The 27,105-nt window shown below is 44.1% G+C and overlaps 1 protein-coding gene and 1 long non-coding RNA gene across 4 annotated transcripts in view; one reads left to right on the forward strand and one right to left on the reverse strand.

Annotated features, from left to right (window-relative positions):
* PIK3CB (phosphatidylinositol-4,5-bisphosphate 3-kinase catalytic subunit beta) overlaps window positions 1-27,105 on the reverse strand; it is a 596,095-nt gene that overhangs the window by 215,607 nt on the left and 353,383 nt on the right. The gene's annotated exons all lie outside the window — the stretch shown is intronic.
* Window positions 116-26,910, forward strand: LOC117366524. The gene is made up of 3 exons (XR_004540602.1): window positions 116-299; window positions 18,739-18,871; window positions 26,771-26,910. It is a non-coding gene; the product is annotated as an uncharacterized LOC117366524 (long non-coding RNA).

Genomic DNA, 27,105 nt, shown 5'->3' on the forward strand with positions numbered 1-27,105 from the left:
CAGGCCTGAAGCAGAAACCATGGAGGTATTTTGGTGGACATTAAAGAGAGAGAGCAGCACACCTTGGAATCCAGGCCTGAAGCAGAGACCATGGAGGTGTTTGATGGAGATTAGAGAGGGAGCAGCTCTCCTCAGTATATAGGCCTGAAGAAGAGACCATAGAGGTGTCTGATGCACATTAAAGAAAGAGAGCACAACACCTTGGGATCCAGGCCTGAAGTAGAAACTACCAAGGTGTTTGATGCACATTAAAGAGAGAGGAAACAGCACACCTGAAGTGACTTGAGGAGAGGTGTAATGTGAGTATGGCAGCTCTCACGTAATAAGCCATGCAGCAGAATTTTGCCCATAAAGAGAAAAGGCCAAGAAGGCTAGGACTTCTTCAGCTTGAAGAAGAGACGGTTGAGGGAGTGATACAACAGAGGTTTGTAAAATAGAACGGTTAATACAAATAGAGTGAAATTCCAAAAACCAGGGGACATGCCATAAAATTACTAAGTTGTACTTTTAAAACTAATCAGAGAAAATATTTCCTCACTCTCACTTAGTGCATAATTAAGCTCTGGAATTCATTGCCGTAGGGTATATTAAAAGTGGTTAGTATTGCCTTGTTCAATAAATTTTCACCACACAGAGCTTTATGTGTTCTGTCGTCATGGGATCATTATAATTTTATTTATATTCAATATTTCATTAAGTGTTACTTTTATATTTAAACGTACTAGTAAATTTCATAGAATTTAATAAATAAATTATTGCTAATACTTAGCTTTTTTTCAATGTAGTCAGAATCTGGGACAGACATCACCAACCTGTTTCGCATAACAATGCTTTTATTTTGGTCATAAAAGATCACTGGAGAAGAACATCTTGTTTGGGAAGATTGAAGGAACCAGGCAAAGAGGATGACCTGCAATCAGATGGTTGGATACATTTAAAACAACCATGAGGAGGACCTTACTGGATGCATACAAAACTGATTTCTTGTTAGACCTATAATTCATCAAGTCGCTAGGACTCAAACACAAGTCGATGGCACCTAACAATGGAGCTACAATCCAACCACAGCAATATGGGGCAGAAATTTACAGGAAGAGTAGAGAGGTGTAGTAGACCCTGATCAATTTTCAGAGGACTGTGTTCAAAAGAAGCTACCTAAACTAAAAATAGGCAAAGAGATGGGACCAGATGGTGTACATCCAAGGGTGCTGAAGGAACTTAGGGAAGTGCTGTCAGCTCTACTGACTGACATTTTCAATGCTTCTCTAGAGTCATGAGTGGTACTGGAGGACTGGAGAAGGGTGGATGTGTTCCTTCTTCACAAAAGTGGAAGCAAGGAAAAAGTAGGGAACTACAGGCTGGTATGTAAATTAATGGAAACGTTTTAAAAACAGAGAATAGTGAAGTTTCTAGAATCCATTGGATTATAGGACCAGAGGCAACATGGATTCACTAGAGGTAGGTCTTGTCAGACAAATCTGATCAATTTCTTTGACTAGGTGAACAGAGAATTGGATAGAGTGAGTGCTCTAGATGTGGTGTATTTAGATTTTAGCAAAGCCTTTGACAGTGTTCCACACAGACGTCTAATAAATAAACTGAGTGCCTTCAATATGAGCCTCCAAAGTGACAGACTGGGTCAGGAATTGGGTGAGTGGAAAGTGAGAGAGGGTAGTGGTCGTTCTGAGGAAAGGAATGTTACCAGTGGTGTGCCTCAAGGTTCTGTTCTTGGGCCTATTCTTTTTAACATTTTTATAAGCAATATTGCTGAAGGGCTGGCAGGAAAAATTGGCCTTTTGCAGATTATACCAAAATCCGCAATAGAGTTGACACCTCGGATGGTGTGAATGATATGAAGAAAGACCTAGTAAAGCTTGAAGAATGGTCAGAAATTTGGCAGTTGAAATTGAATGCTAAGAAATGCAAGGTCATACATTTGGGCTGCAAAAACCCGAGGGAACGGTACAGTTTAGGGGTGAAGAACCTATATGCACGACAGAAGAGCGGGACTTGGGTGTGATTGTATGTGATGAACTTTAGGTAGCCAAACAGGTTGAAAAGGCGACAGCACAAGCTAGAAGGATGCTAAGGTGCATAGAGAGAGCTATGGTTAGTAGGAAAAAGGAGGTATTGATGCCTCTTTATAAGCTCTGGTCAGACCTCATTTAGAATATTGTGTACAATTCTGGAGAACGCACCTTCAAAAAGATATAAAGAGGATGGAGTCGGTCAGGGGGCTGCTACAAAATTGGTTAATGGTCTTTGTCATAAAGTACATGGGGACAAACTTAATGTATAGTCTGGAACAAAGACTAGAGAGAGGGAATATAATAGAGACATTTAAATAACTCCATGGCATTAATGTACAGGAGATGAGCATTTTTCAAATGAAGAAAAACTTTGGAAGGAGGGCATAGGATGAAGAGAGGTGATAAGGTCAGGAGTAATCTAAGGAAATACTTATGTACAGAAAGAGTGGTAGATAGGTGGTGGAGACAGAGACTGTGTTTGAATTCAGAAGAGCCTGGGATAGGCACGTGGGAACTCTTAGAGAGAGGAGGAGATAGTGGATGCTGCAGATGGGCACACCGGATGCCATCATGTTTCTATCCCAACGGACTCTGTACCACCATCATGTCCCCATCGAATATCTGCACTTACACTTGACCCTTATTTCAATGTTCTAATGCCTGTCTATACTGACATTATATTATATTGCTCTCATTTAAATTTCAGATCTGTTAATGTGTGTATTTCATGATAGTCCTATTAAGTTTATTAAATATTGTTTAATATTTTATTTAATTACATTCTATGTGTGTACTTTGCAACCTGCTTAGATTTTAGGTGGGATCCAAGTCTGTTAAATAAGCCATGATAAGAGATTTCTACCAGAGGCTCCGACGCTCACAGGAATTGTTAAAGCATCAGAGCATTTAGCACTTTGGGCCATGGTGCAAAAAAAGGGGTTGATTTTTACTCAACCTCATTCATTGTATCTATTTGGGCATTTTATTATTGTTACTAGTTTTTTAGCCTGTTACATTAACGGGTGCTAGAATATGTGTGTAGACTTAGGCATTTCTTTCTTTCTTTCTATATGTCTGTCTTTGTTTCTCTCTTTCTGCCCCCTTTCTTTCTCACTCCCTGGCTCCCTGTCTGTCAGTCTGTTTTTTAATGTCTCTCTCTCTGCCCCCTGTCTGTCTGTCTTTCTTTTTTTATGTCTCTCTCTCTCTTCTGTTCCCTGTCTGTCTGTCTTTCTTTTTTTATGTCTCTCTTTCAGCCCCCTAACTGTCTGTCTTTCTTTTTTTATCTCTCTCTCTCTTTCTCTCTCTCTCTGCCCCCTGTCTGTCTGTCTGTTTATTTTCTTTCTGTCTCTTTCCCCCTGTCTGTCTTCCCTTCTCCCTTTCTTTTACCTCCCCCCTGTCCCGCAGCACCCCTTCCTTGCTCCCCCCTGTCCAGCAATAGCCCTTCTCCCTTTCTTTTACCTCCCCCCATCCAGCAGCACCCCTTCCTAGAGAAAGAATAAAATTGGTCTTTGCACCTTTCCCTTCATCTCCACAATTCTCAAAATAGGCCTTCCTCCTTCCCTTTCCAATCCTGAACCAACTCCACTTATTATCTACTTTCCTCCTGCTGGCCAAGGAACTAATCTGATCCTCTCCTTCCTTCTTTCCCTCCTACCCCAGACTTTCTGATTTCCTGGATTTTTACCCTTTGCCTCCTCCCTGATGTGAATTCAACTTCCCATCCCTCTCTATTTTTGTCATGGCCCTCCCTCTCTCCTTAATTTCCCCCATTATTCGGGTGCGTTTCCTGATGCTGGAGGCCGTGCGGCTGCTCATGTTTCTGAGGCTTCGGCTGGGCTCTGGCGGTGTTGCTGTCACTCTGGGCTCCATACTGCTGAAGGCTGGGTGGCGAGGATTGGTAGAAATAGTAGTGTTTGGCCTGGTCGGGCTGGTGCTCCTCCATGGACAGGCAAGTTCCAAGACGGCGGGTTCCGGGGCATAGACTGCAGGGCTAGGGGCGGCTTCTTCACCACCCCATGCCTCGCCCGCAGCACAGCTTCCCTCTCCAACCTCAAGGTCCAGGCCTCCAACGTCTGCAAGATGGCTCTTGGCCACCTATTCACAACCGTCTCGGCAGCAGGGGCCCTCGGTTACCGAGGTCGGGCTCCCCCAGCGAGGCATCAGGTGAGTATGGCGGCGAAGATGAATTCTCTCGGGGCAGGAACGTTGCTAAGGAAACATGCGCAGGCTCCTATTGCGCATGTGGGGACACGGCACCAAGGAGGCACGGGAACACGAGGATTGAAGTGCGCATGCGCACTAAGGGTATTATTATAGCGGATGCTGCTAAGAAAACTAAGTTTTATGTTGAATTATACTTGCTGTACACCACCTTTGCTGAATCTTTTCATAAAGGCAGTTAATAAATCCCAATAAATAAAATAAAAAGATTGAATCCAGTGAAACATTTCTATGGATCAAACCCAAAGGATTTTAGAAAGGTGCACAGTGACCTCTTGTGGTGATATGTGAGCAGAGCAGCAGCTTTTAAGCTATGTTGACTGTTAATATAGCAGTTAGTGCATTCTAATAGTTTAACATGGCATAAGAACATAAGAATTGTCCTACTGGGACAGACTGAAGGTCCATCAAGCCCAGTATCCTGTTTTCAACTGTGACTAACCAAGGTTGCAAGTACCTGGCAAGATCCTAAGGGGTGAAACAGATTTTATGCTGCTTATCCTAGGAATAAGCAGTGGATTTCCCCAAACGACCATAATAATGGCTTATGGACTTCTCTTTTAGGAAACTATGCAAGCCTTTTTTTAAACCATGCTAAGATAACTGATTTCATCACATTCTTCGGCAATGAACTCTAGAGTTTAATTATATGTTGTGAGAAGAAATATTTTCTCCGGTTTGTTTTAGATCTACTACTTAGTAGCTTCATTGCATGTCCCCTAGTCCTAGTTTTTTGGGAAAGAGTGAACAAGCGATTCACATCTACCCTTTCCACTCCACTCAGTGTTTTATAGACCTTTATCATATCACCCCTGAGCCATCTCTTCTCCAAGCTGAAGAGCCCTGGCTACTTCAGCCTCTCTTCATAGGGAAGTCGTCCCATCCCTTTTATCATTTTCATCACCCTTCTCTTTTCTAATTCTGATATATCTTTTTTGAGATGCATTGACCAGAATTGTATACAGTATTCGAACTGCAGCCATACCATAGAGCGATACAAGGGCATTTTCATCTTCGTTTTCCATTCCTTTCCTGATAATTCCTGACATTCTATTTGCTTTCTTAGCTGCCACTACACATAGAGCTGAGGGTTTCAACGTATCCTTGATGATGAAACCTAGATCCTTTTCCTAGGCAGTGACTCCAAACATAGAACCCAGCATTACGTAGCTAAAGTTCAGGTTCCTTTTTTCCACATGCATTACTTTGCACTTGCTCACATTAAACATCATCTGCCATTTTGATGCCCAGTCTTCCAGTCTCACAAGGTCCTCTTGCAATTTAAACAACTGCTAATGTAGTGGCTATCACTGTACAGTTAATTGCACTTCTGTAATGTGCAATAAAGAAATGGAAAAGATGGTGGGAAAGCCTCCAGCTCTGATCCACATCATAAAGCACCTCCAGCATCCACACAGAGCCAGGTGAGGCATTGGCTCTGAATCAAGGCTGCAGGGAGCCAAAAAGCCTGCCTCAGCAACAGTAATAAGGGGATGTGGATTGACTGAAACTGTCGACAGCTCTGTATGCTTAACACTGGTAATTTCTGTACTCATGTTTAAACCAAGCAAGGTGGAAAGCACAGGATTGAGGACAAAACAACAGTCTTACATGGCATTTTCAAGAGAGGTGAGGAGCTGGCGAGAAAAGAGCTGATGCTGGTATGGGGGGGGGGGATTCGAGCATGGAAAATTTTAATGCAAAGTCCCAAATTTGACTTATGCCTCTGTGAGAAGAGGTTGAAGAAAAATACTCAAGAACTCCACAATTTCCAGCCCAGGCTTTAGAGATTCACCTGGTGTAACAGTGAAGATCTTGGCTGGAAGTATGTTCAGGCAGTCTCATGCATGTGCTAGACCTAGGTCACAAAAGGAAAAACACTCAAAACACCTGGGATACACTTTGCCTAGGTCTCAAAGACTTCTGTGCTGGAACGCTTTCTTCAGCTGCCCTGGGTGTCCAGATCTGCAGGTTGCTATTCCTCTGAATTATCCTTCATTTCAATACTATTTCATAATCATTAGATGGATCACAATATTACATATATTAATATTTATTTATTTCCTCAGTTATTTAGCCCGAATTACCAAAGGATCCCAGAACAGGTTACAAAATACATCCACAATATAATCGAAACAGGACAGAGATGACATAATTTACAATATATCACTGCTCCGTAGATCTAAACTCTTGGAACCTGTGGTCAGGAGAGAGGCGAGAAAAAATGAATTAGGATTAACACCTTGATAAAGCTACCTAGCGAAACATGTCATGTCGGTGAAGACCACACAGACATGAGCTAAGTTACAACCTTTATTCACTTATTAGTGATGAAAAAAAGCACTTATTTAAGAATATATAAACACATTGTAGAAAAATTGATCCAATGATGAGGCATCACGTAAAGCCCGAGGCAATGAAGATTTGAGCCTCTGGTGGTGCTTCTGAGGATCTGGTTCCAAGAGTTTAGATCTACGGAGCAGTGATTCAGGTTGAAATAACTGAAGACACAGAGGAATATGATATTAGTTTGACCGTAGAACTCAAATAATATTGAGCCAGAGTTTGTGATTGAGGGGCATATCAACCAGGACGCGGGAAGTCATCATGCCACTGTATCGAGCGATGGTGCGCCCACATCTGGAATACTGCATTCAATATTGGTCGCAGCACCTCAAGAAGGACATGGCAGTTCTTGAGAGAGTCCAAAGGAGGGCAACGAAACTGGTAAGAGGGCTGGAAAACTTCCCATATGCTGAGAGGCTGGATAAACTGGGGCTCTTCTCTCTGGAAAAGAGGAGGCTCAGGGGGGATATGATAGAGACCTTCAAAATACTTAGGGGCATAGAGAGGGTGGACAGGGACAGGTTCTTCAGACTAAAAGGGACGACAGGTACGAGGGGGTACTCAGATAGGTTCAAATCAAATGCAAGGAAGTTTTTCTTCACCCAAAGGGTCGTGGACAAATGGAATGCGCTCCCGGAGGAAGTGATCCGGCAGAGTACAGTACAGGGATTCAAACAGGGATTGGACAGATTCCTGAGAGAAAAGGGGATCGTGGGGTACTGAGGGAGGTGCTGGGGTGTTGCATAAGTATAGACAGCTCACCAGGTCGTGCAGGTGCAAGGCCGGAGAGTTAGGACATTGATGGGAAGATAGGACTTTGATGAGAAACCTAGGGGGCAAGGGGGCCCCTTCTGGTGATTAAGGCAGGTCATGACCTGTTGGGCCGCCGCGGGGGCGGACTGCTGGGCGGGATGGACCTCTGGTCTGACCCAGCAGAGGCACTGCTTATGTTCTTATGTTATGATCTTATTTACAATATAGACATGACAATAAAACCTATACACTAAGCAGCTCTGGTGAGAGTAGGTGGCATTTCTGGGTGCCTGTCCTTAAGGCGCTGGGTATGTGAAGAGGAAGGTAATAGGGGACGTGGGGTTTTTTTCAATCGTTCAAGATGAGTTGTCTTCAACTATACTATGGTATTGTCCACTGAGAGCTTATGAAGGGATTTGAGCTGGATTTCCCTGATTATCAGTCTGTTGCTCTATGCTCTATTCCAGGGGTGTCAAAGTCCCTCCTTGAGAGCCGCAATCCCCAATGAATAAGCATGAGATTTATTTGCTTGCACTACTTTCATTGTATGCTAATAGATCCAGGGCAGGATTAATTCATCGAGGGCCCCAAAGCACACAAGTACACTAGGCCCCCCCCTGCCCCGCCCTACCCCACCATGCGCCCAGGCGGAAACAGGAAGCTGAGTCAGAGGGAAGCTTTGGGCAAGCAGCACTGCTTGCACAATTACAGTTCCCGTTGCCTTTCTTACCCGCATTGCTTGCTTGTCTTACTTTCTGTCATGGGGGGGTTACTGATCAGGGTGGGGCCTGCGTTGCCAATCGATGCTGGAGGGGCCCATCGCCATTTGGAAAAAACAATGTTGATGCCTTCCTTCATCGGGGCCCCCTGACCATTTTGGGCCCTAGGCACATGCCTACTTGGCCTATTGGTTAATCCTGCCCTGAATAGATCTCATGCATATTCATTGAGGAAATCCTGAAAACCCGACTGGATTGCGGCCCTCAAGGAGGGACTTTGACACCCCTGCTCTACTCAGTAGGCTGCTCCTCCCCTCCATAAAAACAGAGTACAAATACAATTTAAACTAAAGCAGGCAGTTCTGAACTCTAACTTGTCCATATGCCACATTAAAGAAATTACACTGAGCTTGTCTATTCATCAAAAGCTTAAACTAGCAAATCTTCAGTTGAGTGGGCCTAGCCAATCTCAGAAATATCAGGTGCTTTGGTTTCCCTTTAACGTAAGCCCATGGGGTCTTTCATAGTTCTCCTCAGAACCATTACCCGACTGGACAAATGGAGAATCCCACCCTATCTACTATAATGAAATGCTAAGCGCGCATGCGCACTCTTACCGCCATGTTCCCTGATCTGTAGTTCTGTGGTCGGTAGAATGCGTATGCGCGCTAAGGCGCATGAAAGGTGGTGCGGAGCGGCAGCTACCGGGAGGAGGGCTTTGAGCCGCTGAGGGTCAGGCGCTGCTCCCGTGAGGATCGCGGCTGGCTGTACCAAACTTTGCAGGCCGCACAGCACCTCAGTAGAACGTTTCCTCTGACATACGCGATTGTGTCAGAGGGAACATACTTCCGAGGTGCAGAGCGGCCTATGAGGTTCGCAAAAGCCGGCCATGATGCTCACAATGCTGCATACTGGACCGGGGAAACAGGTAAGGGGTGGTGCTAGACCAGGGGAGCAGGGAAGAGGGACAGGGGGAGCAGGGAACAGATGCTATTGGACCGAGGGAGCAAGGATGAGGGACAGGGGGGAGCAGGGAAGAGGTGCTGCTGGACCGGGGGAGCAATGAAGAGGGACAGGGGGGAGCAGGGAATAGGTGCTGCTGGACCGGGGGAGCAATGAAGAGGGCCAGGAGGAGCAGGGAATAGGTGCTGCTGGACCGGGGGAGCAGGAAAGAGGGACAGGGGGAGCAGGGAAGAGGTGCTACAGGGCCAGGAAAGCAAGGAAGAGGGACAGGGGGAGCAGGGAAGAGGTGCCGCTGAACTGGGGGAGCAATGAAGAGGGACAGGGGGAGCAGGGACGGGGGGAAGCAAGGAAGAGGGACAGGGAGAGCAAGAAAGAGGTGCTACTGAACCGGGGGAGCAGGGTAGAGGGACAGGGGGAGCAGGGAAGAGGTGCTACTGGGCCGGGGGAGCAATGAAGAGGGACAGGGGGAGCAGGGAAGAGGTGCTATTGGACCAGAGGAGCAAGGAAGAGGGACAGGGGGAGCAGGAAAGAGGTGCTACTGGGCCGGGGGAGCAATGAAGAGGGACAGGGGGAGCAGGGAAGAGGTGCTGCTGGACAGGGAAGTGGAGTGGGGAGGGAAATGCTGTTGGTGAGAAAATGGGGCTCGGGCTGAAAGGGAACAGATGGGAGAAGGGGGCTGGGGGGGGGTAAAAATGGGTTTGGGGCTGGGGCTGAAAATAGGGGACATGTGAGGGAAGGAGGCTTTACTAGCACCCGTTAATGTAACGGGCTTAAACACTAGTTATTATATAAATATATTTATTTATTTAAAACATTTATACATCGCCTAAAATCTAGGCAATTTACAATCAACATACAAAGTATTTAAAAACTATTTATTTACCCCCTCCTTTACAAAGCCGCGCTAGCATTTATGGAATTTTTATGAGCGCCTGAGCTGTTACCACCTTGGCTGGCACTAAAAATACTAGTGCGAGTTTGTAAAGGCAGTTTACAGAACAAGATACAAAATAATTACTAACAATATAACATAGACTCTCCTACATCCTCCACTAAGAACAGACTCATTTCGTTCACATCTTATATCTAACAGAAGCTGCTGCTACCCACACTTCTGCCCATATTTATAATTATTCATATAATTCTATCAACAAACGCCTGCCCAAATGTCCTCAGCCAATGCTTGAGGACCTGATTGTAAAACCGCTTAGATAACCTTGATAGGCGGTATATAAAAACCTAATAAACTTGAAACTTCTTCTCTAACTTGTCCAATGGAACCTCCCAGTCCGTCAGGAGTTCAGGATATATACAATCAATATTTCTGAGATAGATTTGCAGGCTCTTCCTCCATTGAATGGAGATTGTTCATACTGTACTTATTCATATCTTGACACTCTGACTTGATGGAAGTCCCCAGAACAGTTTTGAGAACCAGTATTTCAATAGGGAATCCAATAAACTGGTGCCATTTTCAGAAAAGCAAATTTGGAAGAAGAGAGCATTGGCTTCAAATTTGGTGGCCAAAATATAAACAACGCTCATCACCAGCAGCAAAGCTGAAAGTCATAACATGGGATTAGAACTGAACATAAACAAGACAAAGATCACGAACATGGAAAATGATGAAGATTTTGAGCTTGATGGTGATAGAATAGAAGTTGTATAGAATTTCGATCTCCTGGACTCATTTGTAAACAAAGATGCAACTAGCATGGAAAAAATACTCCACAAAATAGCACTGGGTTACTCTTCAATGAAGGCTCTCAACAAAGTATTCAAAGGCAAGGAAATGACACTCCAAACGAAGATCATTTTCTCAGTGGTCAATTATGAATATGAAAGCTGTACACTATGGAAACAAGACAGAAAGAAGACTGACTTACTTGAGTGCTGGAGAAGGAATTTATGCATGCCATGAACTGTCAGAAGAACTAACAAATTGATTCTGGAAGAGATCAAACCAGCTACGTCACTCGAAGCCCAAATGATGAATTTACAACTGTCAGAAGGAGAATGACATCATGTGTGGGAAGATCATGACCTGCAATCTGATGTCTGGACATGGGGATGACACTGGAGGACCTTACCAGACTAGTACAAAACCAATGGCACCTAACTAAATAGCGGTTTTGGCACAGATGCGCCATGGGCATGTCCGCCAGTTATGCATGTAGCTTATCAAAGACTATAAATGATACACATGGAGGGGCATTTTTGATGGGTTGTCTGTCTGACTTTAGACACTTCCCACTAGATATCCAAAATTGGACTTCCAGAACTGTCCATTTTTGAAAATGCTGGATGTCCAAATTTTTTTTGAAAAATGCAAGTAGCGATGGTCCTCCGAGCATGCCGCTGATAACATGGTGGCAGCCCGGAGGGAGCCCAGCCCTTTGCTCTGCCCCATTTCCTGGCTCTCCCCGGGTCCCTCGGACATCACCCCAGATCTGTCACTGTGACTTTTGTTAAAGGCCAGGGGCTGGGCGGACGAGGTAGTGCAGCCTGCCTATGTTACATCTAGTTGGATGTCTAACTGTATACTCTATTTTTGAACACAAAACCATCTAAGTTGAAAACATCCAAATGAAGCCCATTTGGACATGGGAAGGCCTGGTCTTCTAATGGACTGGTCATACAGACATGCCAGAAGGACATCTCACCATAGCCCCTTTTAATGTATGGTGAGCCCTGTAAAACTCCCCTAAAACCTAACATACCCATCTGTCCACAGCCCTTATAGCTGTAGGTGGCACCTATACAGCAGTATTGTCGGGTTTTGGTGAGCTCACACTGTTCACCATAAATGTAGTAGTTTAGAGTGAATAATGGGCCTGGCTGCTCCTCTCTATGGCTCACTAGCCCACCCACCTAACTGCTTAAAATACTTATCTAATGCTCTACTAGGCTGCTGTTCTAGAGCCAGGTATGAACTGTTATATTGAAACATTTTGGGGATGGGAGGGAGGTCAATGATCCCTGGGGGAGTATGTGGTCATCTGGTCAGTTTGAGTCCCCTTTTGGCACTTAGATGCTTCTCAAACAGGTCTAGGGAAAGGTTTGATTATAGCTGCAGGACATCCAAGTCTAAGCCCGCCCAAATCCTGCTCATTCCCCGCCTCCCAACACACCCATTTCTACTCTGGACACAGAGTGGGTTAGAAGTGCTGCGAAACATCCAGAAAGTCAGTTTTGAGAATGTTCACTTGGGCATTTTGTCTAGTAAGACATCCACGTGCTGGTTTATGCTGTCTTTTAGATATCTGTCTTTTTTGAAAATGAGCTCCATTGTATCATATTTGAAAAGCTTCGGAAAAGCCCAAGGTTTGCAAACTTGACCCCACTTTGTCCCTATAACTTAGGAGCAGCAGATGCAGAATTCATTGTCTGCCAGTAAATGCCCGACCTTACTTTGAGCTGGCCTCTTTCATTTATAAGATAATGCATGGCCTTGCCCTATGCTACAGGGAAATTTAATTTTATCTCCTACTGTTAACTGAATGCTCAGGTTAATGGCACAAATCCCTGAATACTACTGTTTAGTCCAGTGATTAACAACACCGTGTTCCTCAGAGAGCCACACTAAACCGATTAAAATTTTAGTTATTCAGTGTGGTAGGAACCACTATGGGGTGAAGTTTTTTACTTGGGACTTCTCATATATTCATTAACTTATAAAAGATAAAGTGCCAGTGCTAGTGATAAATAAATATGCAGAAATCTTATTAAAATGACACTTAGCTTAGAACGATGGGGATTATGACAGAACCGTTCTAAGCTAAGTGGCACTTTAATAAGATTTCTGCATATTTCTGAAGAATTATTTATCTTTTATAAGTTATAAGTTAATGAATATATGAGAAGTCCCAAGTAAAAAACTTCACCCCATAGTGGTTCCTGTGAGGAAGGCTACCACACTGAATAATTAAAATTTTAATCGGATTAGTGTGGCTCTCTGAGGAACACGGTGTTGTTAATCACTGGACTAAGCTAAGGTGGAAACTACAGTAGTATTAAGGGATTTGATCCATTGATGGTTGTGAGATTTCAGGTTAATGGCAGGCATTCCATACAGTAGATCTATCGTTCATGTAATGGTTTTAACCGGAAAAATTTTTTTTTAACAAATTCTGCTCAGTTCTGGAATGATCTCCCTCGTTCTTTAAAAGTTGGACCTATTTACTTATCTTTGAGAAGATATTTGGAAACTCATTTATTTGAATAATGTTTGTAGTGTTTTATTTCCAATCCATTGTATCTTCTTTTATTTCGCCTTTTTAGTGTCAACAACTCAGTCATTCAAATAAGAGTATAGTAGTGAAAGACAGCTTTTCTCTTCAGGGCAGCCCCACTGAAACCGGGAGCTGCCCCAACGAAAAAACTGCTTCTCCTGCCGCAGGAAGGTACTTCGGGCCGCGTGGGAGTCCAGCTCCGCCTCCCGAAGCCCCTGTCAAATTCAACTGATTTCTTCGGGAGCAGCCCTCTGCCTTCGGGTGCTGCTCCTCAACTCTCAGCCCGGCTGCCCCTGCCCAACCTCCTAATTGACAACGCATACTCTTAACTTGTCCCCTCCCTGGTCGGCAAATCCAAAAAAAATATATATATTTTTTCCCGAACCCAGGATACACTCCTTGTCTTATCTTTAACTGCACAGCCTGTTTCTTTCAACCTTCTTCTCCCCTTCCCCTCCTCCTGGCAAATTCTCTGACTAACCCTGCCTCTCAGCTTAAAAGGCTCCCCAAGTTCCACCATGAAGCCTCCCCTCTGGCTCCTTTTCCTCCTTCTCTGCTCTTGTCTTAAGATCACCCTCTGTCTGATACCCCCCTCCCCTAATCTACCAGATTCCCCAAATGTCACTATTACCTGCCCCGACCTCAAAATTCCCACGCTGTTACGCTCCAGAAGTCACTCTTACAAACAAAAACCCCGCAAAGCCAACCTCGCCTCTTTGAAGCCTGTGCCCCCCGCCAACCTTCCCAACCTCGCCCCAGATTCTCTAACCCCAGTCCCGTTACTCTACTGCAACGCCAGATCCGTATGCAACAAGACCCACATTGTGAAAGACCTCCTCGCGGATTCTGATCCTGGATTCTTCTGCATCATAGAGTCCTGGATCACCAAAGACGATCTCTTTACACAAAACGAACTTTGCCCCCCGGGCTACCAAGGCCTTTTTTCTCCTAGATTAAACCGAAAAGGAGGTGGTCTGGCACTCCTCTACAAATCCTTCTTTGATGTTCAGCTTCTCGAAAAAGGCAGCCATCGCTCACTCGAATACATGTTAGCCTCAGTCAACGATGAGCTCCATCTTCACCCACTGGGTATCTTATCATTATATCGCCCGCCCATCCCCTGGAGCAATTCCTCCGAGCTTGTTTACGAGACCATATCTAACGCGTTCCTTAAGTTCCAAAGACTTCTGATCATCGGTGACATCAACCTCCACCTCGATGACACCACCAGCAAGGATGCATCTGATTTCAATAATTTCCTCTCTTCCCTTGGCTTCTCTCCCCCCGCCCCCTCTCCAACCCACGATAGAGGCCACACACTAGACATCATCAGCTTCCTCGATCTCACGGATTACAAAACTTCGATCGATGACATCCGTTGGGACCACGTCCCCTGGTCCGACCACTTCCTAGGAACCTTCTCCCTCCCCATCTTCATGTCACACCTTGGAACCTCACCCCATACCTCTAAGTCCATTACTTTCCGCAAGAAAATTTCAAGCGATCAGTTCTGGTCCAAATTTCTCAACAATCTCTCATCCAAGCCTAAGCCTTCAGATTCTGTAACCAACTGGCACAACTGGATTACTCTCTCAGAATCCACCTTCCACTCTCTTGCCCCGCTTTCCACCAAAACCGTCACCTACTCCCGTAAGGCCCCCTGGTACCTCCCACACCACAGGGTACTAAAACAAAAATGTCGATCCCTGGAACGCATCTGGAAAAAATCCAAATCCCCCACAGACAAACAAATCTGGAGAGTCAACATTAAATTTTACAACAACGCACTCAAAAGCGCTAGGAAAAACTTTTATGGTGACAAGATCTCGAGATCAAACAACCAGAACAGCATGCTGTTCAATATCTGGCGCTCCCTAATCCCCAACACCAACCCTTCCATACTCCCCTCCTCCCCATCAGCCGATCTACTAGCAAACTTCTTCAATGGAAAGGTCACCACCTTAAGAAGCTCCTTCCCTCCCGCAGTTTCCTACAACTCCCTAGTACTCGCCACCCCTAATCCCACTCCAAATCTCATCACCCCTGTCCCAGTCAATAGATCCTGGACTGCCTTTGAGCAAGTATCCGAATCGCAGGTCCTCAAACTCTGCCTGAAATTGAAATCCTGTAACTGCACCTTGGATCCATTTCCATCCTATCTATTTGAGAAAATACCCACACAGGCCATCTCATCTCTCACCAAACTCATAAATTCTGCCCTATTATCAGGCCTCTTCTCACCTGAAATGGGACACATTGCATTGACCCCCCTACTGAAGAAGGCTGACCTAGACCCCTCCATCCCATCCAATTATCGCCCTATAGCAAACATCCCACTCCTAACCAAATTGCTTGAGTCCATTGTCTCCTCCCAACTCTCAGCCTACTTGGAAAGATTCTCTATCCTCCTACCGTATCAATACGGCTTCAGACCCAATTTCAGTACTGAAACCCTCCTGGCCTCCCTAACCTCGAAGATCCAACAACTCCACTCTCACAAAAAATTTGCCGTTCTACTCCAATTCGACCTCTCTGCAGCCTTCGACATTGTCCATCATGACATTTTAATCCTCCTACTCTCCGAGATAGGCATAAGCTCCACAGTCCTGGACTGGTTCTCGAATTTCTTACGTTCTCGCTCTTACATCGTCACCAAGAATGGTACCTCATCTTCCCCGTGGAAACCGACATGTGGAGTCCCACAAGGCTCCCCCCTATCCCCTATCCTCTTCAACATTTATATGTCCTCCCTGAACCTCCTACACCTTTCCCCCCTAGAAACTCTCTACACTTACGCTGACGATATCCTGATCCTCCTCGAGACTGACACAAACCTCACCAATCTCGCAGCAAACATCTCTTCATGCATAACCAAACTTCAATCCTGGGCTCTTGCTGTACAAATGAAACTAAATGAATCCAAAACCAAACTACTCTGGCTTGGCCCCAAACTTGATCATTTGCCCACCTCCATCCCACTGCCCACAGGCACCTCTCTACAACTAGAGTTCTCTAGCAAAGTTCTGGGCATCACCATAGATTCCTCGCTATCCTTCAACGACCACCTCAACTCCCTGATAAAAACATGCTTTCACAGCCTTCACATGCTGAGGAAAGTGAGGTCCTGCTTCCACCAAAAACACTTTGCCGTGCTCGTACAGTCCATCATCCTCTCCAGATTGGACTATTGCAATTCCATCTACCTTAGCTTAACAAAGAAAAGCCTCCACAGACTCCAACTAATCCAGAACACCGCGGCCAAACTTATCTTCTCAAAAAACAAATTTGACCATGCCTCTCCACTCCTGTCCAAGCTGCACTGGCTTCCTGTCATCTCCAGGGTCCATTTCAAATGTGCCTGCTTAACCTTCAAGATGCTCCACGGCATCCTTCCACCTCTTATTCCTCTATCCTGGAATTCCTCAAACCCACTCTCCACCAGATCCACGCAAAAATTAAAACTATCTTTCCCCTCCTCAAAGGGTATCTCCCTCGTCGGTAAACTCGGGTCCTCCCTCCACTTCAGAATCGCTCAGCTCTGGAATAGTCTCCCTTCCCCTCTCCGCAACTTGAGCCCCCTTCTACCATTCCGTAAGCTTCTGAAGACCTGGCTCTTCTCCAAAACGTAACCCATCCCCTCCCTATTATTATCACACCTAACCTCTCTCTTACTTACTTTTATAAACCCACTGGAGTTCCGTTGCTTCCTAACCATGTAAACCGTGTCGAGCTCCACCTGTTGGAGATGATGCGGTATATAAACCCAAGATTTAGATTAGATTAGATTAGATAATAAAAAATTTTTGTGGAGTTTTGTTAGAGACATATAATGTACTGAAAATAAGAGATGAAAAGTTTCCGGAGGTCTTTTTCTCCACGATTTTTTCTGTCAGGAAGTGCAGAGATCTTTTTTTATCATAGCTGTCTTTCATTACTATACTGTTATTTGAATGACTTAGATTAGATTGGCCCAGGGCATTTGAAAAGGACAATAGAGACACACTAGGGAAAAGAACAATTCACTGTTTTCAAAGGTGATAAGAGAAGGGAAATCTTTCTTTTTCTGCGGACGAATGAAGGATGATTTAAGTATGTTCAGGTGCCAAAATATATTTTTTTAAAAATTACATGTCCTCTCCACTCACATTGTTCTTCCTCTCTTTCCCCCTTCTGTGTCTTTTGTCTCTCATACATAATCCCACCCTTTTCCCCGGCAGTCTCGAGCATTCCTCATCCTCCCAAACTCTCTGTCTCTCTCTTGATCTACTCCTCAACTTCTCTAGCTATCTCTCTCTTATTAATGGGCCCCTCGTCTCTAGTCCCTGTTACCCCAGCAATCTCTCCAACCTCATTTCATCCTTAGCACTCTCTTTTTCTCTATTCCCTTCATTTCTGACCATTTTCCTTTTCTCTCAGCCCCACGTCCTTCCATCCTACAAAGTCCTACAATTTCTCTGCCATTTGTCTAGAGAACGTTTCAGACAAAACTTCTTCTACAGGTCTTGGCTTATTTCAAAGGCTTCTCCTGCCCATTTAGCCATACCTCTTTTTCATTGGTCCACATGGGCTGGTGACGTCACCACATGCCTCATCTGTTCTTTGACCTGGTATATTTTCCCCTGACAGATCAGCACATCCTATTTCCTCATCTTGACCTGAGTATGATCAGTATCCAGAAAGCCCTGGCCCACAAGATATGCATGTGTTTGCTGTACTAACAGCCTGGTACAGCAGAAGTCACGGAGCTGGGCGGTCATCAGCTTGGAACCGTGCACTTGCCATTCAATGCTAGAAAGGGGAGACTCCAAATCTGTGCAGACAAAATCTGGCAAGCCATGGGGAGGCAATTTGAGCACTCCTGTATCCCCAACATGGGCCACTGCATTCTTTGGGGAATTATCTGTCAAAACGACCACACAGGCAATGAGCAGCACAGCACAAAGCAAAGTGACGAGTGTCTTCCTCATGAAGTGGAATGATGCAGCCCAGCCGGCTTAAAATGGGAGTCTGAGGCTTTCAGGAATGACTCTGGAAGCAGTAAAGCAATGAGGATGCCATAATATAGGATTCACTAATTAACCAACTTACACAGGTTATGTAAATCCAGGTCTAAACCTATAAAGCTTTCATTTCAATTTGACTTACAAAAGTAATTATTGTTTGCAGCAGGGAATTAATTATCTGCAACATGGCTCAGCTCAAAAGTCGTTTAAAAATGAAAGACGAAGCAAAGCTGTATTAATAGGGATAAAGCCTGGAAAAGGCATCGAAGATCCGTAGCTATGAGGGAGTTAGGGGTGAAGCCTGGGGCCATCTCAGTACAGTCTTGGTGATCCTTCACTGCCGATCAGGATAAATATGTCGATGGATGGCAAATCCACCTGGACTGACCTGTAGAGAAGGGAAAGCCCAGGACTGCTCTGTTTTCTGTGGTTGCCCCCACATTTCTCTAACTCTCCTGCTTTTTCTTCACAGGCAGCTCGGCTAACCTCACCTGCAGAGCTTTTTTTGGCTACAGTGGTGATGTCAGTCCCGTCGTTTACTGGATGAAAGGAGAGAAGTTTATTGAAGATCTGGATGAAACCCGGGTTCGAGAAAGTGAGATCCGGTAGGTAAGAAGTGAAGCCTCGGAGGAGTTTGGGGGTGATGCAGGGGCTGCTCAAAAGGTTTCCCCATCTCTGCTCTGAGATCGACTTTTAAGCAGATTAAACTTCATTGCTTGTCAGCTTCAACTTTATTCATTTAGTCCAGTTAGAAAAGTATTTCAACTACAGTTTGTTTTTTGACTTTTGTGTATCCAACAACTTTAGTCATAGTTAATACAATGAGTCATGGGCTTTTGTTGGTTTAGTGCCTAAAAATGTTTATTTTATTTTCAAGCTTTATAGGCCAGCTACAAAACATCAGCAATAACATACAACGGTTTTGAAAATCATTGAAGTAAATAAGGAGCAGATGCCTCGCATTCCTTCAACATCATCTTCAAATATTCATGAAAGATGACAGAAAGAAATGACGTTTTCAACTGCAGGAACGATGTACAAATCCGCACCTGCCTATTAGCCCTCTTGGGGCTGCATCAAGGGCTGAATTCTATATTACTATGGATAACAAAACCACAAAGGCTCTACCTAAAATGCCAATTATAATATTTTTTTTGCAAATAATTTTTATTGAGAAAGCAGTCAATACAAACAATAAACACTAGTCAGGAGACAACATGACTTGTACAGCAAAGGAACAGAGCAGAATTGTGAACACATTCACAGCAACAGGGAAAGTGCAAACAGAACGCCCACATAAGAAAATTACAGGAACAGTCTATGAGGGAGGGAACCATTACACCTTTTGCATTTATTTATTTAATTCAATTTCTATTCCATTCTCCCGGGGGGCTCAGAACGGGTTACAATTGACATTCACAAAAAAATTACAAGACAAAGGCATTCCTAGAAGAGACAGGAGAGTGAGAAAAGGAGAGAGAGGCAGGGAGTCGGAGGCGGGAAGGAGCAGGAAGAGGAGGAGAGCAGGGAGTAGGCTGATCGTTAGCACTGTTCAGGTGAAGAGATGGGTCATCAGCGAGACTTGAGATCTTATCTAGGCGAGCAACTGATGCCAGAGATGGGAGGATGAAGCCTTTATGAATCGTTTCTATTAGGAGGGATCTTCCTGCAGAGATGTGCAGACGTTTCTCAGTTTCAGAGCGGAGGGAGCGGGCAGGAGTGTACTGTGGGAGTTTGGATATAATGGAGGCTGGGGTGGTGAGGTGGAATCTCTTGTAGGCCATTGCGAGGACTTTTGAATGTTAATCGGCAGCCAGTGTTCCTCATGGAGGGCTGGGGAGATGGGGTCGTGGTAGTCAAGGTCGTGTAGGACGCAGATTGCAGATACACATCATCCATGGATGACAATTAGGCTTGTTATATACCTTGAAAATGCGAATCTAATAGCTCATTTATCTGACAGTAACTTAAAACAAATGCAAAGCATGACAAGAAACTAGTGAGGAATCAGTTCAGAGAGCAAAAGCTCAGCTTACACGGAAGTCACCAAATTGTTGCCAGTCGGACCTATGCGGGGAATCAAACACAGCGGCTGTGAGCTCTGCTCTGTTCTAGAAGCATCAGAGGGGTTAAAGGTCAATCCCAGGCTCACTCCTAAACCAACAAACTTAAAAAAACAACAACTCAGTGTTAAAAATAACTATAATACCAAAACATATAAAAATCGTGATTCATTTGCAAATTAAAGAGTCTCTTGTTACAAATAAAATCTCTGGCAAACTATTCAAACTAAAAACATTATTTGTGTGCTGTTTTTCTTTTTTATTCTGGTTTTCTTAGATCTTTTTGTATGACGGCCTACTAGACCACCACAATTCCAACCTGCCGATCACAATGTCCAACTATAAAACCTTCAGGAGAGAATTAAAAACCAAGTGATTTGGCAATTTGTCAAGTCAAACTAACCTTCTCAATATATCCCCAGACCTAGAAACCTGATGGCAGACAAAAGCCAAATGGCCCATCCGCAGGAACCATTATCTCTTTCTCTCTCCCAGACCCTAATGCTTCTTCTCATTATCTATCTTGTAATCTGACCGAAAGGTATTGGTGGAATAGAAGAGACTAATGTAATGTAATTTATGTAGAAAGAGAGCAGAGAGATATAAAGGATTTAACAAATGTCTTCCCATGACATTACTAGAAAGCATCGTTACCATTGGAATATGGAAGTAAAGTCTTGCTTACATTGGGACCCTTTTCTTCCTTTTTAAGTGTTTTAAAGCAATGTATTTTCTTTTCATTTTTAATAGATTGCCAGAGAGTTGAGTTTTTAACGAGACAAATAGAAGTGTTTTAATAAATACAATAGACTTTCTGTTAACCAGAACTCTCAAGCAACCAGCAACAAAAAAATCAAAGAAATACTGTAAAAAAATGAAAATAAAAGCAATTTCTGGCAGAAATTTAAGTGTAAACTTGGCACACCTCACCTGAGTACGCCCACACGTTGCCTACCATATGTTCGGTAGTTTGTCTGGAAGTTTATGGCATAGCATAGTATGGGGTATAGTATTAGTTAGGCCTATTTTAATAGTAACTCTCAAGCAACCAGAAACTACATTTATCCAGCATCGATCAATCCCCATGGGTGCTGGTTAACTGAGAGTCTACTGTATAGTTTATATTTTCATCACGGTGATCTGCTGTGTCTTTGTTCAGACTGGATCTTACAGATTTTGCCTGTTTGTTTTTTCAAAACCACACATGTCCAGGGAAATCATTCCATAATTGCAGTCCCATAAATGAAAAAGCAAAATTTCTAGTCACAGAATGGCATCTATTTCTCAAATCAAGGCTCATCACTGTCTGCTCATTATTTACTCTCAATGATCTCCTTGAGCTATAAAACTGCACAGAGCTTTTAAAATACTCGGGAACAGAGTAGTATCATATTTGTCAAATTGTTCATAAGATCATACCTTGCTGTATGCTGCTGAAAATTTCTCAGCCCAACCAACAAAGTTGGGGAAGTCTCCATCAACAACTATGCACTTAGTCCACTGATTTTCCACTTTATTTGTTTTGTATTTTTCCGACGGAATGAAAAAAGTGGAAAGTTACTGGATTAAGTGTATATAGCCCTTGATGGAGACAGCCCCAACTTTGTTGGTTGGGCTGAGAAATTTTCAGTGGCTTCTCATACTGCCAATCAGGATTTAGGATAAAGTATAATACAGAGACATTGTTGGGGTCTTTAATTAAATAAGGCTCGACAAAATGCCTGAGTGAATGAAGAGGAGTATTGATTCTAGAGTTTGATCTATCCTCGGCCTTTGATCTGGTAGATCATGTCATACTACTGCAGATATTGGAGGCAATCGGTGTAAGAGGTAGAATTTACAATTGGTTTTGGAGATTTTTACAAACTAGGATGCACACAGTTAAAACTCGGGGAGGAATATCTGAGAATTGGTTGCCTGAAATATATTGAAATATATTTAAAGTTTATTGCTTGTTACATAAAGTTTTGTATGGATCTGCTCCTATTTACTTGAATGCTTAATCTGAGGAAAGTCCAATTAAGGGAACAAAGAGACTGAAGAAGTTAGAAAGTTTATTGGCATTTCAAACTGCAAAACAGGAATGTAGATTATCCACAAAACAAAGCAGAAAGCGATCTGGATGAAAGATCAGTTTATTAGACCATAACAATAAATATTTTGCTACGATTTGTGGACATTTGTTAATAAAAGTCTGTAGAAAACAAAGGACCCAACACGGTTTGAGTTTTGCATAAATCATCTTCCTAGGTGTCCTTAGTTAGGTGCCATCAACTCATGTTTGAGTCCTAGCGACTTGATGAATTCCAGATTGAAAAAGAGGTTCTGCTGTCCAGCCATCTGATTGCAGGTTCCTTCGATCTTCCCAAACATAGTATCTTTCTCCAATGATCTTTCTTTTCTGACAGTATGCCCAAAATAAGACAGAATCGGTTTGTTAGTTCTTCTGGCAGTCAACAGCATACATAAAATCCTTCTCCATACAAAATTAGTAGATTTGAAAAAGTGGAATTTAGACAGGCAGTTCTGCTGCTGTGTTCATAAGGAGTACTGTAAGTCATATTTCTTAAAACAATCATTTGTATTGAACAGAAGATTTGTGATAGGATGTTCCTTGTAGAAATTTATATTTTCATCAGTGAGAACTGGTATTTATTATTATAAACACTACAAACTTGACTGTGGAGTTTAATTGTTATCATTCGATAAGGAATGGAGGTCAATTATCATTTTTTGGGTGACTTGATCTCTAGATCATGAACTAAGATATGAACTATAATCCATTCCATTACTTTATAAGCTTTGTATTTGATAGTTTTTTTAATGTATTTGGATGATAAAAATAAATTTGAATAATAAAAGATTAGGCTTCTATATAATAATTTATGAATCCCAATGGGAGAGCCATACTCCTTCCAATCATCAAAATTTCAGTTTTTGCCAAGTTCAACAGTAATCTTTTATCAGACATCTGACATGTACTCTGTCACTTTTCCAGTAATATGCTCCCCCTTTGCAACTGGGGAAAAAAATTGCACGTCATCTGCAGACATATGGTACTCAGCTTTCAACTTTTAAAATACTGTTCCCAAAGGTGGCATATAAAGATTGAACAACAGAGCAGAAAGCGCTGATCCTTCAGGAACACCCATCATTAGAGGTCATTGCACTGACACCATCCCTGCCATTAACCTTCACTTCAGGATTTAAACCAGTCACGTGCAATCTTCTTCACACCAAGTCTAGCCAATTTCTGCAGCTATAGGTCTATATTTTCTGAATCCAATAAGATTCCCAGACTTTCCTTAGTGAAATGTGATAAAACAAAAAGTCTGTCTTACCACAGACCTTGTTATCAAGGTTGACTTCATAACCCTCCCTGTGCCTTTTTGGTGATGTGTCTATAGACCCTGGGCCTCTCCCACCCCAGTTATTGGGATTTCCCTGTGTACATCATTTCCCGATGTCACTTTGAAAACAAGTTCATTTCCAAAAAGGGGCCAGCATTATCTTCGGGTCCCTTCACCTCTTCTTCAGGGCAGTGCAGTTCACTTGGGTGTCATTGGGGCAAAAGCCCTAGAGACTTCCTTTCCCAGTTACTCCCACTCAACAACATTTGTACACCGTAAGCAGAAAGAATCAAATACTGTATGTACTGAAACCCAAGAAAATGGAAAGGGCAAGGAACTTATATTCAAGAATGTCTTTCCTCTCTCTTTGTGTCTACAGCAGTGGTTCCATAACGCTGGGTCATGACCTCAAATGAGTTTGATGTGAATGATCTGCTTTCACAGGGCTCTTCACTCTCCTTCTTCTCCACCCTGCAGTGAACAGAAGCAGTCAGCAGAGCACCTCAGAACCCTTGTGAATCCAGAGCCCCAATCCCCTCCTCTTCTTCCTGCCCAGGATTCCTGCGGTAGCACACAATGGGTTAGGCCCTTGCCTGACTGCTCTCGCTGCTTTAAGAGATGGCAGGAGAAGTGAGGGAGGGGAGTAGATGTCTGCTACTTTATTGCCTGGAATTTTGTAAATTAGATAAAAGTTTGGAAAACACTGTTCTATATAAAATATACAGGCATGCTATGTGCAACTCAGACAGCTGCTGTTTATGCAAGGCGTCTAGTTATTGGCCAAAGTTCACTAAGCAGCCTTCATGGTCTGGGGCATGGATGTCAAAGTCCCTCCTTGAGGGCTGCAATCCAGTAGGGTTTTCAGGATTTCCCCAATGAATATGCATGAGATCTATGTGCATGCACTGCTTTCATTGTATGCAAAGAGATCTCATGCATATTCATTGGGGAAATCCTGAAAATCCAAATGGATTGCGGCCCTAGAGGAGGGACTTTGACACCCCTGGTCTAGGGATACCTGGCGGCCAGATTTACCCGGACAAGTCTTCTTTTTAGAGGACAAGTCCGGGCGTCTGGATGGCTTTTCAAAACCCCGCACTTCATCCGGGTTTTGAAAAGCTTCCACCTCAGGACTGCGTGGGGAGGGCATCTGGGCATGTATGCGCAGATGTCCTCCCGACGCAATCCCGAGGATGATAATAGGTGGGGCTGGGGTGAAATGAGGCGTGACTTGGGTGGAATGGGGGCAGGGCTTGGCAGAACTGGGCGGGCCTGGGAGCAGGGCCATGGGTCCAGATTTTACTCCCTACCATGATCAGACTTTTCTTCTGCTTCCTCCCAAAAGAGTTCTGCTGGAATTAGTTGTAGTCACAACACAGGTAAAGTGAAATCCAGTTACAGTCCTACACATGGTACTCTGGCAGGCAAGAAGACCTACACTGATCCCTAGACATGCTGGAAGTACCAGCTTGGTCTGAAATATGCCTTCTCAGAGAGAAAGGGGGAGGGATTTGGGATTTAGCTCACACTTTTTCGGTTGTAACTCATGTATATGCAGTGGTGTAACGAGGGTGAGAGGTGCCTGGGGTTGTGGTGCCCCTGCCCTGCCACCTTCTCCACCTCTCCTTCCTCGCTCCCCATGCCGCATACACCCCCCCCCCCCCACTTCCCTTCCCCTGTACCTCTAACTTTCCTGGCGCGAGCATCATCACGAAGTTGATGCCTGTGATGCGTTCAGGACCCAGAAATGACATCAGAAGGAGAGCCAATGCAGGCATGAACAGCAGTTTGGAGTTGCTTCTCGCGCCCTGAAGAGTTAGAGGTATGGTGGGAAACAAATGAAGGTGCAGGCATGGCATGGGAAGGAATGGGGGTGGAGGGGAGGACGGGTGCCAGCACCCCCACCAAGATAGCCCCCCCTTACTATGCCACTGGGTACATAAGGTATTTCTTTCTTCCCAGAGGGTTTACAGGTCAACCCACAGTAGTAAGTGGCTTGGAATCTGCTTCCAACCATGTGCTCAGCTAACCTGCTGACCTGGAAGTTAACCAGGTATTGACTGATATTCAGCACATAAAGATCAGCTAGCTGTTTTTCTTTCCTGACTTTCACTGGCTTTTACAAATCTGCGTTAGAGGTTTCTACCACAGACCGATGAGGTAAATGCTCTGACACACATAGAATTCCTTTGAGCATCAGAGCGTTGACCTCGCCATCCCACAGTAGAAACCTCTACCGTAGTGTTGTAAAAGGTGCTGGTCTTGGACCAGAGGGCCACCACGTGAGCGGACTGCTGGGCATGATGGACCACTGGTCTGACTCAGCAGTGGCAATTCTTATGTTCTTATGAGCCCTTTATGTGCTGTTAAGCTGGTTTGTCTGAATTGTTGCTTCACCTTAACGCCACCCTTGGCTCAGTTAAGAGGCAGCCTTTTCAATATCAACCCCTTAAGCTTCTATCTGAAGCTATAGAGCGTTGATTGACTTGCCCAAGATCACGAGAAGTCACAGTGGGATTTGAACTGGGTGTCCCACTGCTCTCTTATGCTCCCAGTAATTCAGCAGTCACGTGTCTCTCTCCATTCCACTTGCAGCTCCCTATACACAGGGGTGGTTGTCTGCCAGGCTACTGACCTGGAAACTTTCTGAACTTCCTCCTTTTTCTCCTTGCAGCTGAAGTGGAAGATGAAGGCCACCAGTGTTCTGAACCTGGAACATTTTTGTTGATTTCAGAAACTGACCACAGCCGTTACATTCTCTATTTCACCTACAATGATTGTCTTAGGAAGTACCTGGCACCTGATTGAGTCAAAACCCGGGAAAGAAACCTCACAACATGAAGCTAAGACTTTAATCAGTGTCAGAGCCCAGGGTAAAGGCAAAAGAAAACAATCTCCCAAGTAGAGCAGGACAAATTAAGATTATTGAGTTACTGAAGGTCGCATTGACATTGACGAAGAAATGGCTCTTTAGCAGGAGAAAAGTAGAATACACTGTAAAATGTAAAGATTGCATCAATTCATATACTAATTTTGCTGCTGGCACATTTTGATTGATCGGATTAACAAGATTAACCATCTCTTTTCCAAGACTTCTCAAGGAGCACCTTGGGGAACAGGAGGTTTCCATATCATTAATCGTAGACTCGGTGGAAGATGGTGACTTGGGCAACTACTCTTGTTATGCTGAGAACGGGAATGGCCGCCGGCATGCCAGCATTCTCCTGCACAAAAGGGGTAACTACCTGACGAGTTCCTGCCCTCTGCATGTTTCCTCCGTGTGGCTGACATTTTCTTTTCTGTAGGCCTCAAAGCTCTGACTTGTAGTACTTAATTGCCCCGTTCTCCTTGACCTCTTAACCCTCCCTTCCCGACCCTTTCTTTGCCTCCCTCTTCTACCGCCACTTCCTCCCACTTGTTCCTATA

The sequence above is a fragment of the Geotrypetes seraphini genome, chromosome 9 (genome assembly GCF_902459505.1).
Source record: "Geotrypetes seraphini chromosome 9, aGeoSer1.1, whole genome shotgun sequence".
Taxonomy (NCBI): Eukaryota; Metazoa; Chordata; class Amphibia; order Gymnophiona; family Dermophiidae; genus Geotrypetes; species Geotrypetes seraphini.